The sequence below is a fragment of the Camelus ferus genome, chromosome 36 (assembly GCF_009834535.1).
Source record: "Camelus ferus isolate YT-003-E chromosome 36, BCGSAC_Cfer_1.0, whole genome shotgun sequence".
NCBI classification, from domain to species: domain Eukaryota; kingdom Metazoa; phylum Chordata; class Mammalia; order Artiodactyla; family Camelidae; genus Camelus; species Camelus ferus.
The window spans coordinates 22,192,147-22,204,266 of record NC_045731.1 but is presented as its reverse complement, the minus strand read 5'-3'; the positions used below and the strand labels follow the sequence as shown (position 1 = coordinate 22,204,266).

Here is a 12,120-nt window from a genome sequence, read left to right as displayed (position 1 = left end):
CACATCCCTCCTGCCCTCTCCCATTCCCACAATGAGTTTTATAAATATTTTGTCAGAGAGACATTGCACTCCCAGTTGTTATCATTATCAGCCATTTCCTTATTATCTGTGGTTTACGATGCATTTGCTCCAGGGACGTTCCCGAGATAAGGCAGGAACAGATGACTGAGCCAGTTGTTGATGTCCACTTGTGTCAAGCCTGTTAAGAATGATCTTTGGGGGGATTTGTTGAATGTGCCAGACTGTCCAATGGGTGATGATGATCCCCTGCATCTGCTCCGGAGTCGGCCTCATCCACTCCTTTGCTCTGTTCTCATTTATCTCTCTTCAGAAGGTGAACCAGTGATCTGTACTTCTATGATACGTAAAATACTTCTTGTTTCACGGTAGAATTTGGGGGCTGCTATGAAAACTCATATGTTTTAAGTGTGAATTGAGTCAGAGGTTTAAACTTAAAGCCCCCTTGATTTAGAATCAGAAATTAATATGATGGGGGGAGGGTATAGCTCAGTGTTAGTTTGCATGCCTAGCATGCATGAGGTCCTGGGTTCAAACTTCAATGCCTCCATTTAAAAAACAAATAAATAAACCTAATTATGCCCCCCAAAAGAACAAAGAAAAAGAAATTAACATGAGGATGAAGCTACAGAGTGATTATGTGTGTCTTCTGAAACTACCTTCTGTCTTTCTGCAGGAAATTCTGCACAGAGAAGGTCAGAATCTACTTTGATTGGGCTATTACACTCAGATGCTCCTCCTGGCAGCAGTCATGGAGGTGACTTGCTTTCTGTATGGATATTTTAATCAAAATAACTACCTGGAGGTAACTTCTCTTTATTCCTTGTTACCGTGCTTACTTAACTTAGAATGACATTTTCCAGGAGCATCCATGTTGCTGCAAATGTCCCTATATTGTCAGTTTATATGGCCGAGTAGTATTCCATTGTATAAATATACCACTTCTTTAGCCAGTCATCCGTTGATGGACATTTAGGCTGTCTCCATGTCTTGGCTATTGTACATAGTGCTGCTATGAACATTTGGGAGCAGGTGTCATCCTGAAGTAGGGTTCCTTCAGTATATATGCCAAGAGTGGGATTCCTGGGTCATATGGCAAGTCTATTCCTAGTCTTTTGAGGAAACTCAATACTGTTTTCCACAGTGGCTTCACCAAGCTGCATTCCCACCAGAAGTGTAGGAGGTTCCCCTTTCTCCACACCCTCTCTAGCATTTGTCATTTGTGGATATTTGAATGATGGCCATTCTGACTGGTTTGAGGTGATACCTTGTAGGTTTGATTTGCATTTCTCTGATAATTAGTGATATTGAGCATTTTTTCATGTGCCCATTGATCATTTGTATGTCTTCCTTAGAGAATTGCTTGTTTACGTCTTCTGCCCATTTTTGGATTGGGTTATTTTGTTGTTTCTTATTAAGTCATATGAGATGCTTATATATTCTGGAGACCAAGCCTTTGTCAGTTTCATTTGCAAAAATGTTCTCCCATTCTGTAGGTTGTCTTTTTGTTTTACTTATGGTGTCCTTTGCTGTGCAGAAGCTTGTAAGTTTCATCAGGTCCCATTTGTTTATTCTTGCTTTTATTTGTATTGCTTGGGTTGACTCCCCTAGGGGAACGTTTCTGAGATGTATGTCAGATATTTTGCCTGTATTTTCTTCTAGGAGGTTTATTGTATCTTGTCTTATGTTTATCTTGCTGAAGAGAGTGTCTTTATTCCATTGTATATTCTTGCCCCCTTTGTCAAAGACTAGTTGACCAAAAGTTTGTGGGTACATTTCTGGGCTCTCTATTCTGTTCCATTGTTCTATATGTTTGTTTTTGTACAAATACCATGCTGTCTTGATGACTGTAACTCTACAGAATTGTCCTAAGATTGGGAGAGTTGTTCCTCCAGCCTCTTTCTTTTTTCTTCAGAAATGCCCTGGAAATTCTATGTCTTTGATCGTTCCATATAAGTTTTATTGTGATTTGTTCTAGTTCTATGAAATATGTCAGGGGTAATTTGATAGGGATTGCATTAAATCTGTAGATTGCCTTGGGCATTGTGACCATTTTAACAATATTGATTCTTGCAATCCAAGAGCATGGGATACCTTTCCATTTTTTAAAGTCTTCTTTAATTTCCTTCACCAATGGTTTATAGTTTTCTGTGTATAATTCTGTCACTTCTGTGGTTAGATTTATTCCTAGATATTTTATTACTTTGGGTGCTATTTTAAAGGGGATTGTTTCTTTACTTTCTTTTTCTGTTGATTCATCATTAGTGTAAAGAAATGCAACTGATTTTTGAACATTAATCTTGTAACGTGCTACCTTGCTAAATTCTTCGATCAGCTCTAGTAGTTTTTGTGTGGACCTTCAAGGGTTTTCTATATATAGTATTGTGTCATCTGCATATAGTGACACTTTTACCTCTTCTTTTCCAATTTAGACTCCTTTTACTTCTCTTACTTGCCTGATTGCTGTGGCCAGGACTTCCAAGTCTATGTTGAATAGGAGTGGTGATAGTGGGCATCGTTGTCTTGTCCCAGATTTTAGTGGGAAGCTTTTGAGTTTTTCACCGTTGAGTGCTATGCTGGCTGTAGGTTTGTCATATATAGCTTTTATGATGTTGAGATATGTTCCTGCAATACCCACTTGGGTGAGAATTTTTATCATAAATGGGTATTTAATTTTATCAAAAGCTTTTCTGCATCTATTGAGATAATCATGTGGTTTTTGTCCTTTCTCTTGCTGATGTGAAGTATGACATTGATTGATTTGCATGTGTTGAACCACCCTTGTGTCCCTGAGATGAACCCCATTTGAGTATGATGTATAACCTTTTTTATGTGCTGTTGGATTCTATTTGCTAGTATTTTGGTAAGGACTTTTTGCATCTGTGTTCATCAGTGATATTGGTCTGTAATTCTCTTTTTTGGTGGTGTCTTTGCCTGGTTTTAGTATCAGGGTGATGGTGGCTTCAGAGAATGAGTTTGGGAATATTCCTTCTTTTCAATCTTCTTGAAGAGTTTGAGAAGGACTGGTATGAGTTCTTATTTGTATGTGTTGTAGAATTCCCCGGTGAAGCTGTCCAGTCCTGGACTTTTATTTGTAGGGAGGTTTTTTATTGTTAATTCAATTTCACTCCTAGTGATTGGTTTATTGAAGTGGTCAGTGTCTTCTTGATTCAGTCTTGGTGGACTGTATGTTTCCAGAAACTTGTCCATCTCCTCTAGGTTATCCATTTTGTTTCCATGTAGTTTTTCATGATATTCTCATATGATATTCTGGATTTCTATGTTATTTGTTGTAATTTCTCCATTTTCCTTTCTTATTTTGAAAATTTGGGCTCTCTCTTTTTTCTTCTTTGTGAGTTTGGCCAGAGGTTTGTCGATTTTATTTACTCTTTCAAAAAACTAGCTTTTGGTTTGATTGATTATTTTCTTTATTTTTTTATCTCTATGTTATTTATTTCCTCCATGATCTTTATTACTTCCTTCCTTCTGCTGACTTTTGGGTGTTTTTGCTCTTCTGTTTCTAGTTCTTTTAGCTGGTGAGTTAGATTGTTTATTTGATATTGTTCTTCTTTTTTTGAGGAAGGCCTGTATCGCCCTAAACTTTCCTCTTAGCACTGCTTTTGCTGCGTCCCATAAGTTTTGTGTGGTTGTGTTTTCATTTTCATTTGTCTAAAGGTATTCTTTAATTTCAACTTTGATTTCATCATTGACTCATTGGTTTTTTAATAGCATGGTGTTTAATCTCTATGCTTTCCTTTTTTTCTTCTTTGTTTCTCTGTAGTTGATTTCTAGTTTCAAGGGCATTGTTGTCAGTAAAGATGCTTGAGATAATTTCTAAATTCTTAAAATTTTTGAGGCTTCTTTTGTGACCAAGTACATGATCAATCCTAGAAAATGTTCCATGCGGACTTGAAAAGAATGTATATCCTATTTTGGGGGGTTATAATGCTCTGAAATTATCCATTAAATCTAATTTTTCTGTTGTATCATTTAATTTCTCTGTTCCCTTCTTTATTTTCTGTCTAGAAGATCTGTCTAGTGATGTTAATGTGGTGTTAAAATTTCTGACAATGATTGTATTCCCATCAATTTCCCCCTTTATCTCTGTTAGTAGTTGTTTTATGTACTTAGGTGCTCATGTTGGGTGCATATATATTAATGATTGTAATATCAACATCTTGTATTACTCCTTTAATCATTATAAAATATCTTTATTTATCTTTCTTTATGGCCCTTGTTTTAAAGTCTATTTTGTCTGAAATAAGTACTGCTACACCTGCTTTTTTGGTGTTTCCATTTGCATGGAATATCCTTTTCCGTCCATTCACTCTCAATCTATATGTGTCCTTCTCCCTAAAGTGTGTCTCTTGTATGCAGTGTATTGAAGGTTCTTGCTTTATTATCCAGTCTGCCACTCTGTCTTTTGACTGGAGCATTTAGTCCATTAACATTTACAATAATTAATGATAGATGAGTCTTTATTGCTATTTTGAACTTATTTTTGCAGTTGATTTGGTATTTCTTCTTTGTTCCTTTCTTCTTCCTTTTGTGTATGGTAATTTTCCTTTGTATTACCTTGGATTGTATTTAGTTTTTGTGACTCACTTGTAAGTTTTTGGCTTGTGGTTACACTTTTTTTGTAAGTCTGTTAACCAATTACTGTAACTGTGTGTACTAAACAGATAGTAATATAATCTCAAACCCATCCTACCGAGAACAAAAAATTTAATAAAAAAGAAGAAAGAAAAAAATACTCTATATTTTCTTGCTTTCCTCTCCCACTCAATAATTTAGATGTCTTTTTTTACAATTTCATGTTTATTCTATTTGTAATTCATGGCAGTTATCACTTTTCCAGTTATGAGTTCTCATTTCTGTAGCATCCTGCATCTTTTCTATTTAGAGTAGACCTTTCAGTATTTCTTTCAGCATGGGTTTAGTGTTGCTAAAGTCTTTTAGTTTTTGCTTCTCTGTGAAAGTCTTTATCTCTCCTTCTATTCTAAAGGATGGCCTTACTGGAGAAAGTATCCTAGGCTGCATCTTTTTGTTCATTCAGGACTTTGAATATATCTTGCAACTCCCTTCTGGCCTGTAGTGTTTCTGTACAGAAATCAGCTGAGAGCCTTCTCTTGTAACTCACTCTTTGTTTTTCTCTTGCTGCCTTTAGGATCATTTGTTTATCCTTCAGTCTGGCCATCTTGATTATGATATGTCTTTGTGTGGGTCTCTTTGGGCTCTTCCTGTTTGGGAACCTCTGAGCCTCCTGTACTTGTGTGTCTGATTCCTTCCTTAGGTTTGGGAAGTTTTCAGTCATGATTTCTTTAATTACCTTTTCCATCCCCTTTGTTCTTTCTTCCCTTTCTGGAACCCCTATAATGCATAGATTGGCATGCTTTATATTATCCCATAGGTTCCTTATATTGTTTTCTTTGTTTTTTATTTGTTTTTCTCTAAGCTGTTCTGATTGGGTGCTTTCTGTTGTCCTGCCTTCTAGGTCACTTATTCGTTCCTCTGCATTATCTAGCCTGCTTTGTACAACCTTTAGGTCAGATCTCATTTCAGCCAATGAATTTACCAATTCTACTTGGCTCTTCTTTATAGCTTCTATTTTGCTTTTGACGTATTTTATGTCTGCAAACACTATCTCTTTTAGTTCCTTCAGTAATTTGATCACTTCTTTTTTGAAATCTTCATCTAGTAGGCCTTCAATGCCTATTTTATTGATCGTTCTTTCAGGGGATTTCTCTTGCTCTTTTAATTGGGAGTACTGCCTCTGCTTCTTCATACTGCTCATATCTCTCTGGCACTGTGGCTTAAGGAGTATCAGTTATCTATTGTAGTCCTTAAAGGAGTTTACTTATTTATCTATCTAAAGCGTATGTGGGAATAAAACATAAAAAAGAGAGAGAGAGAATTTTAAAAGTATGGTGGAAAAGAAGGTTTGAAAACAGTGTATAATCAATAATAGAAGAGCAATTTGAAGCAGAATAGGAATTGAGTTGAGATGTCTTTTAAAAACCTTAATAAAAATAAGAAAAAAAGATCAAAACACAATATTTGAAACCTGTGAATAATCAATAACAGATCAAAACCAAGAGAATTAAAACTGAAATGTGAAGTGTAAATATATAGAACTGTTTAAAAAGTAAAGATTAAAAAGGTAATAGAAAATAAAACATATAAAATGATTTAAAAAACAAAAATGTGTTCTCCTAGAGACTGTGTGCTCTTAATGGTTTTATTGAGAGGTCTTTGTGTCTTCGCCCTGTTTCATGAACTCAGCTTGCTCTGCTGGCCCCCTCACCTGTGCTGCTCACAGTGTCTGTCGGCAAGAAGATCACGCCCCTCCAACACTGGGTCAGGTGCTGCTCTCCCTCGCAGTGGGTGGGTGGGTCTCTCCCCCTCCTGATGCCGCAGTCAGTGCTGTGCCAGTTTCTCCATAAGTGGGCTCAGCTTCAAGAATAACAGCTTTATGGAGATATAATTCACATACCATAAAATGCAGCCTTTGAAAGTGTGCATTAGGGTTTTAAGTACATTTCGGGGTTGTGTAACCATCACTCCCAAAAGGAACCAGTACCCTTTAGTAAGTTACTCCCTAACCTTCCTTTCCCTTAGGCCCCAGCAGCCACTACTTTACTTTCTGCCTCTATGGATTTGCCTGTTCTGGGCATTTCATATAAGTAGAACCATACAGTATGCTGCATTTTTTGATTGTCATCTTTCATTTACTGTGACGTTGTCAAGGCTCATCCATGGTGTAGCATATATCAGTACCCAAATTCCTTTTTGTGTTCAAATAATATGCCATTGTTATAAATACACCACATTGCTTATCCATCCATCAGTTGATGATGAATAATTCTGCTGTAAATGCTCATGGACAAGTTTTTGTGTGAACACATATTTTCAGTTCTCTTGAGGATATATCAAAAAATTGAATTGCTGGGATGTATTCTACTTTTAATATTTTGAGGAATTGCTAAAGTAGTTTTTAAAGTGACTGCACCATTTTATATTTCCAGTAGTAATGTATGAGGAGTCCAGTTTCTCCACATCCTCATCAACACTTTTTATTACCAGGTTTATAGATACATATTTATATATCATATATCATATATATTTGTCATCCTAGTTGGTATGAAGTGGCATGTCATTGTGCTTTTGATTTCTGTTTCCCTAATGCCTACTGATGTTGAACATCTTTTTATGTGCTTATTTCCCATTTGTATGTCTTCTTTGGAGAAACATCTATTCAAATTCTTTGACCATTTTAATTGTATTTGTCTTTGTATTGTCACGTTTTAAGTCTTCTTTGTCTATTCTGGGTAAAAGTCCCTTATCAGGGAAAATATTGGAAATATTTTCACCCATTCTGTGGATTGTCTTCTTACTTTCTTGATGAAGTCCTTAGAAGCACAGAAGTGTTTAATTTTACTGAAGTCCAGTTTACTTGATTTTTTTCCTTTTGTTGTTTGTGCTTTTGGTGTCATGTCTTAGAAGTATTTGTAATCCAAAGTCCTGAAGATTTTCTCATTGTTCATTTTCTAAAAGTTTTATAGTTTCAGGTCTGTGATTTATCTTGAGTTAATTTTCATAAATGGTGTTAAGATAAAAGTTCAGTCTTCTTTCTTTCCAGGTTTATGTCAGGTGTCCCAGCAACATTTTTCTAAAGTTTATTTTTTTCCCCATTGGATTGTCATGGCACCTTTGTCAAAAATTAACTGGCTACGTGTAAGAGTTTGTTATGGACTCTCAGTTCTTTTCTCTCAGTCTATTTGTCTGTCCTTTATGCAAGTACCACACTTTATGGATTAGTTTTGTTAGTGAGTTTCGAATTTGGAAACTTCAAAACTTTGTTCTTTTTCAAGATCGTTTTGACTATTCTGGGTATCTTGCATTTCCATATTAGTTTTAGGATCAGCTTGTTCATTTCTGCCAAAAAGTCAGAGTTGCATTGAATCTATAGGTCATTTTGAGGACAATTGCCATCCTAACAATAATAAGGCTTCTGATCCATGAACACAGAAGAGCTTTCCATTTATTTTAGGTCATTTTTAACTTCTATCATTAGTATTTAAGTTTTCAATATACAAGTTTCAGACATTTTTCTCAGTATTCCACATATTTTTCTTAATATTCCTAAGTATTTTATTCTTTTTGATGCTATTGTAAATGAAAATGTTTCCTTCATTTTATTTTTAGATTATTCACTGCTATGTATAGAAATATAATTACTTTATTATATATTGATTTGTGTCTTACAATTTGGTCAGACTGGGTTATTAATTCTAATAGTTTTTTTTTTCTCTCTCTCTCTTTTTCTTTGTGGATTCCTTGTGATTTCAATATACAATATCATGTCATCTGGAATTGAAATAGTTTTATTTCTTTCTTTCTAATCTAGAAGCTTTATTTTCTTTGTCTGGTTGCTTTGACTAGACCCTCTAGTACAATGTTGATTTTGGGAGGAAATAATTCAGTCTTTCAGCATTATGTATGTTCTTTGCTCCAGGTTTTTCATAGATGTTCTCTGTCAAGTTGTGGAAGTTCTCTTCTATTCCTAGTTTTTAATCCATTATTCTATTAATATGGCATATTACATGAATTGACTTTTGTATGTTGAACTGCCTTTGCATACCTGGATACATCCCACTTAATTGTGGTCTATTTTTTATGTTACTGGATTGGATTTGCTTGTATTCTGTTGAGGATTTTTGCATTTATATTCATAAGAGATAGTCTTTAGTTTTCTTGTGATGCCTTTGTCTGGTTTTGGTATCAGTGTGATACTAGTCTCATTGAATGAATTGGGAAGTGTGCCCACCTCTTTATTTTTAGATGAGTTTGTAAAACATTGTTTTTTGTTTGTTTGTTTTTGTTTTTGTTTTTTCTTTAAGTAGTTGATGGAATTCACCAGTAAAGCCATACAGGCCTAGCATTTCCTTGTGGGAATATTTTGGGTTACTATTTCAGTCACTACTTATTGTAGGATTATTTGAGTTTTCTATTTCTCCTTGAATTAGCTTCAGTCATTTATGTCCTTCTAGGGATTTATCCATTTCATCTAGATTATCTCATTTATTGGCTATATAATTATTCACAGTATTCCCTTATATTCCTTGTTATTTTTGTAAGGGCAGTAGTGACATCCTTCCTTTCATTTCTCATTTTAGTAATTTGAACTTCTCTCTTTTTTTCTTCGAGTACTAGCTAAAACTTTGTCAATTTTGTTTGATCTTTTCAAAGAACCAACTTTTCTTTTTGTTGATTATTCTCTGTTGTTCATCTATTCTCTATTCCAGTTATTTCTGCCTTTAGTATTTTGATTAGAATGTTTAATTCATTTACACTAATGTAATTTCTTATCAGGTTGAAGTTACATCTGCTATCTGCTTTCTATATGTCTTTTATTTTTCCCCTTTCCTCTATTACTACACATTTTTGTACAAAGTAGGCATTTTCAAGTGTGCCATTTTAATTCTTCTTTATTTTATCTTTTTTTCTCCTCCTCCTCCTCCTCTTCCTCCTCCTCCTTCTCCTCCATTGCCCTGGAGATTATAATTAACATCTTGTTTTAAAGCAATCTAGTTCACATGAATGCCAACTTAATTTCAATAGTACACAAAACTTTGCTTTGGTACCAATCTTTTTCCTCCCCCTCCTCATGCTGTCACTGTCATACATATTACACCTTTATGCATTTATAAGCGCATCTACACAGTTTCATAAGTATTGTTTTATGCAGTTGTCTTTTACATCAAATAGAAGAATACACTTACATGTAATGCTTTATTTATACTGTTTTATTGTTTTACTCATGTAGTTACCTCTACTAGTGCTCTTTATTTTTCAGGCGAGTGTCCTTTCATTTACAGCTGCTGGACTATCCTTATTATTTCTTGTAGGGCAGGCCTGCTAGCAATGGATTCTTTCAGATTTTGTTTTTGTAGGAGTGTCTTAAATTCTCCTTTAATTTTTTTGAAGAATCATTCTGCTGGCTATAAAATACTTGGTGACAGTCTTTTCCTTTTATCACTTTGACGATACCATTCCACTGCCTTCTGGTCTCCATTGTTTTGATGAGAAATCAACTGTCTTAACTAGGAGCCTTTGTATATGTTGAGCCACTTTTCTCTTTCTGCTGTCAAGATTCTTTGTTCTTGTCTTTTGACACACTAAGTCTGATGTGCCTATTCTAGATGTCTCTACGTTTATACCACGGGGAGTTTGTTGAGCTGCTGGGATGTACAAATTAATGTTTTCATCAAATTTGGGAAGTTTTCAGCCATTATTTTCTTTATATATTTTTCTACCCCTTTTTTTCTCTCCTTCCTTCTGGTACTCCCATTTTGCATGTATTAGTATTGTTGATGGTGTCCCACCTACCTCTGACACAGTGTTCATTTTTTTCCATTCCTTTTATTTTCTGTTCCAAAGACTGGATAATCTCAGTATTTTTAAGTTAACTGAATTTTTCTTCAACAAGTTCATATCTACAGAGAAACCTCTTACTGAATTTTTCATTTCAGTTATTATATTTGTATCTCTAGAATTTCTAGTTGGTTTTTAATATAAATTTTATCTATTGATATTCTCTGTACAATGAGATGTTCACATAATTTAATTCTTTAGGCATGGTTTCTGTTAGCTCTTTGAACATATGTGTAATTGCTTATTTATGTCTTTGTCTAGTAAGTCCAGTGTCTGGGCTTCCTCAGGGAGTTTCTATTGACTACTTTTTACCCTCTGTTTATGGCCAAACTTTCTGTTTCTTTGTACATCTTGTAATTTTCTGTTGAAAACTGGACATTTAAAATATTACAATGTAGCAGATCTGAAAGCCAGATTTCCTCATCTCCAGGGTTAATCGTTGCTTCCATTGTCATTGCTGCTGCAGCTATTTATGTAGTTACTTTCCTGACAAGATTCTGTAAAGTCTGTATTCTTTATCATGCATGGCCATGAGATCAGTATGTTTGCAGAAAGCTAGTTGTCATCACTGTAATAATGATTGGACAGTGATTTCTTTCAATGCCTGGAGCCAGTCGTTTGAGCTGTTGCCAGGTGGCTGTGTGTCTGCTGTGCTGAGGAGATGCCCTCAGCACCGGCAGGCAGTCTGCAGCTCTTCCTGTAGCCTTTAGTTCTTGCTTATGCAGAACCTCTAGTTCAGCCAGAGTTGAAGGCGTAAGATTTTCTCAGATCTTTCCTTGCCATGTGCCACACATGTGTACGGACTTCTAACAATTCTCAGAAATTTTGGAGATTTTAACCCTACCTCCACCCCCAGAAAGTCTCATTACCAATTTTGTCTTCTAAGTTTCCTAGTCAGCATCTAGTTAGCCTCTACTGGTACCCCTGCCTCAGGCAGTTTTAAATGTTAAATACTCACTGCTGATTGTTTCCACAAGCATGCAGGGGACAGGCTGTTGCACAGAATGGGTTTGAGATAGGTCAAATAGTGACAGCTCTCTGGGGCGGATTTTTGGGTAACTTCAAATCACTTCTTCCCCTACATTGATTGTGAGACTGTTGCTTTTAAAGGCCACAGTTTAGGTGAGGATACAGGGATGGGGTAGATTAAGTTACAATGCCACAAACCTCACTATCTTTATGGAGATTTAGCTGTTTTTTTTTTTTTTCCAAATAACCCTCCCCGGATTGCTGGAAGCCTTTGTTTATTTCTAGATTTCTGCAGAGTTAAGTTTGACAAATTTTGCCATTGTCATTGCTTCATAGAGTAGTAAGTTTTCCAAGATTTTTACTCAGATATTCTTGAAGTGTATCCCATTTGCATTTTTTTAACTGAGTTACTTGCAAGACTAACTAATTCTACAGCTCCAGCCCCATTCACATAAAGTCCATTTGCCTGTCTTCTCCTACAGTGAGCAGTGTGCAACTTGTCAGTTTGTTGTGTTTCTTATTAAAGTGTAGGAGTTTTTAAATATGCTCATGAATACCCTTTGCATTTTTACACATTACAAACTTCCACTAGTCTGGCTATTTATTTTTTCCCTACTTTTCGTTGCTTTAATGAAGTTCTCACTTTTTAAGGATTTTCAGTATAGCAGTATGTGGATGCTGATCACACAGGTGAGACTT

General features: G+C 35.4%; 1 protein-coding gene and 2 long non-coding RNA genes across 31 annotated transcripts in view; 1 reads left to right on the top strand and 2 right to left on the bottom strand.

Annotated features, from left to right (window-relative positions):
* Window positions 1-12,120, top strand: part of LOC116661728 (anoctamin-6-like) — a 408,020-nt gene that overhangs the window by 12,267 nt on the left and 383,633 nt on the right. The window lies entirely within an intron of this gene.
* Window positions 1-12,120, bottom strand: part of LOC116661745 — a 224,774-nt gene that overhangs the window by 44,498 nt on the left and 168,156 nt on the right. The window lies entirely within an intron of this gene.
* LOC116661757 overlaps window positions 4,759-12,120 on the bottom strand; it is an 18,506-nt gene continuing 11,144 nt past the window's right edge. The window contains exons 2-3 of the long non-coding RNA XR_004317685.1: window positions 10,123-10,129; window positions 4,759-4,773 (exon numbers count right to left, since the gene is read on the bottom strand). This is a non-coding gene — a long non-coding RNA (uncharacterized LOC116661757). The remainder of the gene's footprint in view (window positions 4,774-10,122; window positions 10,130-12,120) is intronic.